Source organism: Panicum virgatum, chromosome 2N, assembly GCF_016808335.1.
Source record: "Panicum virgatum strain AP13 chromosome 2N, P.virgatum_v5, whole genome shotgun sequence".
Lineage (NCBI taxonomy): Eukaryota > Viridiplantae > Streptophyta > Magnoliopsida > Poales > Poaceae > Panicum > Panicum virgatum.
Window position 1 is genome coordinate 47,406,789 of NC_053146.1, and position 6,392 is coordinate 47,413,180.

The window sequence follows — 6,392 nt, forward strand, 5'->3', positions numbered from 1 at the left end:
ACTGGGCGAGTTACGGTATGGTCACATAACTAGTATTTCTTCTGGAAATGGATGGGTTGGCGTGAGTTGTTTTGGGAAAGGTGTCTGGCAGTCGTGCCGTGTGCTACGGCGGATGAGGAGTCTGGTAGCAACTTAAAACTGAGATCCTGTGTGAATCAACACTATGTGTTACTTGGTACAAGAAAACTTGCTTTGAAAATCATTTCTTTCAAATGAACCCCTGCATCAAAATTAGCTTTCCGCAAATAAAATCCTAACCTCATCCTTGATTTACCATGTGCATTATATTCTGTTGTACCCCCCGTGGGTGTGGTTGGACTTGCTGAGTACGTTTGTACTCACCCCATTCTTAATTTTTACAGAGGAAGATCCAGACTTCGTCCCCGAAGACGTTGAGTAGAGGTTCCGTCCTGCACCCAACCTTGCCTGTGGATAGGGTCACCCGCAGGAAGTTCCGTATGGCGCAAGACTCTGATGACCCCCTCTTCGTAGTTAATATCGTTGCGTGAGTGTTAGTTGTTATCCTCGCGATAGTGGCGCTTCACTGCCCACTTCCGCGTAGAGTTGTACGGTGATGTACCATCTAATATAATAAAAGTGTTATCAGCCTCCTGAGACTGATATTGTATCACAAGTCTTCTCTTATGAGGGGACGCTTCACAGCGGCCCGCCTCTACTCTACGCATGCATGTAGTATGCACTCTGCTCGCAAGCGGCGTTTGCCTTTCGATTCTTGCTTGACACGCAAGGATGGGAATGAATCGGAAAGAGAAGGGAGGGTTCGAAAAGTCGGGTTAATTTCGCGGCAACGCCAGGCCAGTCCGTCCGGGCGGTTTCGTGTCCGAACGAGATTAGATTACCACCGCGGGGGAACGACGCGAGACTGACGACAGCTGACGACGGGAACGCTGGAACTGAACGTGTGCACATTCCATTTTCGATCTGCTACTTGCACTTGCAATTTCCTGGCGCAATTGCGGTCTAGAGAGAGAGATAGACGACCTGATGAGGCAGCGCACCAATTTACGCCTCATACTTGCACTTGCACAGCAGCATTTTTTTTGTTACCAAACCCGTGTTGAAGTCGCACGAAAATAAGCGTGCGTCGTCAAGTCAACGCGCATCTAGACGTTTTCCCTCAGAACCAGCTGAGCGCATATAAGCAAAAGCTGCCGAAGCTTCCATCATCAGAACTGAACGACGGCGACCATAAAAGGAGGTCCAGTGTCCAGACAGGCCAGTCGTCCTCCAAAACCCGTTACCGTTATGCAGAGAAACGGCGGCGCCGCCTGGGCAACCCGGGGAAACTTCCGCGGTCAGATCGTACGGTTCCAGAAGTGGCAGCGACGTGACTGACCACATGCTGCTTCGCCTAATCCTGATCGTCACACGTGGACCTCGAGAGCTAGCTAGCTCGATGCTGCTGTTGTTCTAGAACTGTTGACGATCGATTCACTTAATCAGAGTCGCTTAACTGTGCGGCACCGGCACGTGGCGCTAATTTAGGCTCGGTTTGGTTTGGGGTGTAAAAGTTTTCGCGAAATTTTTTGGACCATTTGACCACTAATTTAGAGTATTAAATAAAGTCTAATTACAAAACCATTTCCACAACACCTCGTGTAGATCTCGTGACGAATCTAATGAGGCTTTTGGTCGTGTGATTAGAGAATTGTATTGTAGTATCACTGTAGCAAATAATCAATTAATTACCGTCATTAGATTCGTCTCGAAAAGTTACACCCATCCCTGAAAAGATTTTGCAAATAGACTTCATTTAGTATTCTATACATACGAGATTCTCTTCTCAAAAAACATGCGCGAAAAATTCACTGTAGAAACCAAACACCGCCTTACTTTCGTTTGAAAGCCTGGCACTGCGTAGTGCGTACGTGCGACAAAACGACCGGGAAAACACGATCCAGACCCCTGTACGCAGCTGTCTCAATCTCGACGGCCTTCGCTGAGATCAATCCAGCTACAAGTTCGTTGGACTTGTCAGGTAGCAGTAGCACGGGCGCCGAACGTAACCCTGGCACATTTTTTTGTCTGGGAACAACAGTGCACGCAGTCTGATCTTTGTGGGCATGGCGCCAAAGCAAGCAGAGGGGGCAAATGCACAAGATTAAAGCGCGTGGAAAAGTGCATGGAACAACGCTGGTTACGGTCGGTTGCCATACAGCAATTCTATGTGTAAGCAAGATCACTGTAGTTTGTCTTCTTTCTTGAAACGAGTTTGTTTTTTTTAATATATGTAGATAAACTATCTCCGATGCCCGCGCCTGTTCATCGCCCCACGCCCCACCCCCTTGGGTGGCGATCTGAGAGCCCCCCGTCAATCCGACACCATCGAACCCTCGAAACCCGAAATCTCCATCAAAGAAACCCAGAAACCGGTAGAATCACTTATAGGCACACTGGATTCCAAAGCCATGGCCAAATCGGAGGCAGATTTGCTTCAGTCGCCTCAAGAACAGAGAACCTGGTGCACCGCCTACAGCTATTAAAGGAGCGATTAATCGATTTGAAGAGCAAATCGATGTGTGCTCTAGACCATGTCTTCAAGATTCCCCCGGATCCAGGACATGCGACGGATGGTAAATGTATCTCTAATGACAGAATTTATGCTGATCTTGAAGGAAGGGAGGAAACCACGTCGAGCACGACGAATGAGGTGCAATTACAGACATTTACATGCAGTTATGTCAAAAATCAAGAGAGCAGTTTCGAGGCTCAGATTGTGCTGATAAAAGGAGATGAAATGTGTGAGCAAGATCCATCGCCAATAGCACACCAGAAAATACACCTCCATAAGTTGCAGGCAAGGTGTTTGACATTTTGCCTAATGGCTGAAGAAGTAGCTAAGAATTCCCCCAACCCTGGAGCTGTTGAGAGCCTGCCTGCAGGCGTCTTCCACAGGCGCACTGGGAAGGACGTGATGGAATCCAGTGAAGAGGGAGAGAAAAAAGTCCTGGTAATCGACATGTCCAGGCCACGTGAGGCGCAGAGCCCCCAGTTCCTAGCAGTCGGACTGTACCTGTCCGTGCTGCTGGTAAACCCCAAGCAGCTATTCGACCATTTGAAGAAGGTATGGAAAATGCGTGGGGATTTGGAGGTCAGCCCACTAGAGTCTGATGCAGGCAAGAAGTTCATTCTTGTTTTTTCAGTGGAAGGCAACTGGAACCATGCCATTCTCGGAGGGCCGTGGGCATACAAGAGGGATGCCTTCCTGGTGGAGGGCCTTGCAAATGGAGATGACCCTTCATCAGCTCTGTTCACACACGTACCAATGTGGGTTCAGTTTAGGAAGATTCCTTTCTATCTTCTTACAAAAAATCTAGCTCGTGATCTAGGAAACTGTATGGGGTTTGTAATGAAAATAGATGATGAGGCTAGGGGGGTATCAATGATAAGTTCATCAGGGCTAGGGTCCAACTCCCTTTGTACAGGGCCCTACGGAGTGAGTTGTTTTTAGCAGATGAGATTACAGGAGAGGAGGTGGCAGTCCAGATCAGGTACGAGAGGCTGCCAAATTTCTGCCTTTTTGTGGCTTCATAGGGCACATGGAGGCAGGATGTGATGAGCAGCCAACGAACAGGAAAGTCAGGTTCAGTCTGAACCTTCGTGTCCGCCCTGTTTACTTCGAGGATCCTCGAAGCTGGGCCTTGCCTGATGCAATGGGACAGGTAGAACCCCCAATCTTCGTGCTCCCGGCCGTGGCGGGCTCCTGTCCCGGCTGAAGCTGTTGAGCAGGTGGTTGCAGAGGTAGCACGATTGTCTGTTGATGAGGAGGCAAAGAATGAAAAGACTCAGTCAATTCCTTCTGAGAAGGAGGAAAATATGTTAGCTCACACACAGTCAGCAGAATTAAACAATGCAAAGAGGGCGGAAGGATGGAAAAGGAAGACACGTGTGGAACTGGGTGAGCAGCAATCCTCTAATATACTAGGAACACTCAACACTAGTTTGGTGAGATCTCGTGAAGAAATCAATGATGAGGTTGAGGAGATGGAACCAGTGAACAAGAAAGCCAGCCGGCAAGCTTTGATCCTGGGAGATGCAGAAAACACAGGTGCATTTATAGAAATAAATGCAGGCCTTCAATCAGAACCAAACCTTGTGGGTTATAGTGGCAAGGATGCACTGGGTAGCTTAAAGGATAGTGGAAAGGAAACAAGTGGAACGAAAGGGGAAATGGTAGCGACCGGTCTTGGGGCTACCGGCAAACTGCCGGGCGCTAGTGAGAGCGCCCGGCAGGAGCCATGAATCCCCTCATGGCGAACGGCCGTGGCATGGGATGGCCACGGTCTGTTCAGGTTCTTGTCCAGATTGTCTGGACTCTGAATCCCACGCTGACGTCCTTCTCATGTTGTGATCAGAGCTTGGTGGTTTCGCCTTGCGATTGGCTGCGCATAGGCTTCAGCTGCAGGTGCCCTCCCTCTGCACGCCTCTGCATGGATGTGTTTGTTGCAGTTTGCTTTTATCCACCTGATCTATTCCCTCCCCTTGTAATGGCTCCAGTTTATTATGAAATAAAAGAGTGGAACATCTTGGTCTATGTACTGCCGAGTTCACTGGTATGGTCGTCCATGTGGTTATTGCTATACTCTCTCTTCATGAGTGCTCCAGTGCTGCATATCTCCTCAGCTTATGGGCAGAGTATGAAGTCACCGTTGTGTTTTGGTCTGCAATGCAGCTTCAGTAACAGGTGCCTGTTCTCAATAGGCCTCTGCATGGATGTGTTTGTTGCAGTCTGTTTTTACCTGCCTGATTTCCTCTTTTTCCCTGAAATGGTGTTTATCACTTATGAAATAAAAGAATGGAGCTGCTTGTGCTATGTGTTTGTCTGCTCTCTAGTCTAGTTTACCTTGTGGACGTGGCCAAAAAATCATATCCTTGTTATACCAGTGTTTCTTTGGCTCTCTAGCAAGTCAGTTTGGGTGACATGTGTCCAACTCCTCCAAAAATCTTTGCTGCTCAAACTGGTTTTATCAAAGGCAAAGAATGAGAAGTGGTCCGCTTCAATTTTGGATACAACAAGAAAAGATAAAAGGTGTGTGGAGGTGTGCCTTTGGAAGAAGAGATATCTGTCTTCTACTGATTGCAGACTGCAATCTGAAAACCTGACGGGTGCTCACGGTGAGCCCCGTCAGGAGCCATGAATATCCTGAGCTGGAACTGTCGGGGGGTGGGGCGCTCCCGAACAGGTGAAGAGTTGGTCCGGCTAGTACGGACATATAACCCCAAAATATGTTCTTGTATGAAACACGACAATGTGATGAACGTGTTCATAATCTAAAATGGAGACTGGGCCTACGAAATTGTTTAACATCTAAAGGGGATGGAAAAGGAGGAGGTTTGGGCCTTTTTTGGGATGAAAACCTTGACGTGGAACTACTGTCTATTGGGGAACATCATGTGGATGTGTTGGTGAAGGAACGAGACAAGGACCTGATATCGAGGGGTACGTTTGTGTATGGGGAACCAAGGGTGCAAGATCGACACTTGATGTGGGAGCGACTACGAACACTGAAAAATAAATCCAGTGCACCTTGGGTAATGATTGGGGATTTTAATGAAACTATGTGGTCGTTCGAACATTTTTCACAGACTCGTAGAAGAGAGAAACAAATGGAGGATTTCAGAGAGGTTCTGTCCCAGTGTGACCTCCATGACTTAGGCTTTTCAGGCCTACAGTGGACCTACAACAATAAGCAAGAAGGGGAGAGAAATGTTAGAGTTCGTTTGGATCGTGTGATTGCATCCCCATCTTGGTCAGACCTTTTTAGTGATGCCCAGGTGGTGCATTTGGTGTCCTCAAGGTCTGATCACTGCCCAATTTTATTGAAGGCAGAAGTGGCTACAAGAGAGAGAGAGAGGATCTAAACGGTGTTTCAGGTATGAAATTATGTGGGAACGAATGGAGTCTCTGTCGGAGGTCATCAAACAAACTTGGGATGAGGAGCTGCCAGCCCATAATCTGCTGGATCTATCCAGTAAACTCAAGTCAATGATGAGTTCTTTGAGACAGTGGAGCAAGGAGCATTTTGGCTCAGTTACTAAAGAACTTGAACAAGCTAAGACGGAACTTGAACAACTACTAATGCAGGATCCGGTGGGAAACCAGGTGGCAATTAAACATATACAATATAAGATGGACAAATTATTGTACCGGGAAGAGATGATGTGGCTTCAACGGTCCAGGATTTCCTGGCTGCGGGAAGGGGATAGAAACACTAATTTTTTCCATCGGAAAGCTGCGTGGCGTGCAAAGAAAAATAAAATTAGAAGACTGAAGGCAGAAGATAATAGATATATTGAGAATAAAAAAGAGATGGAGGAAATGGCGACAACTTTCTTCAAAAATCTCTATACTCGAGATGAAACGATATGTC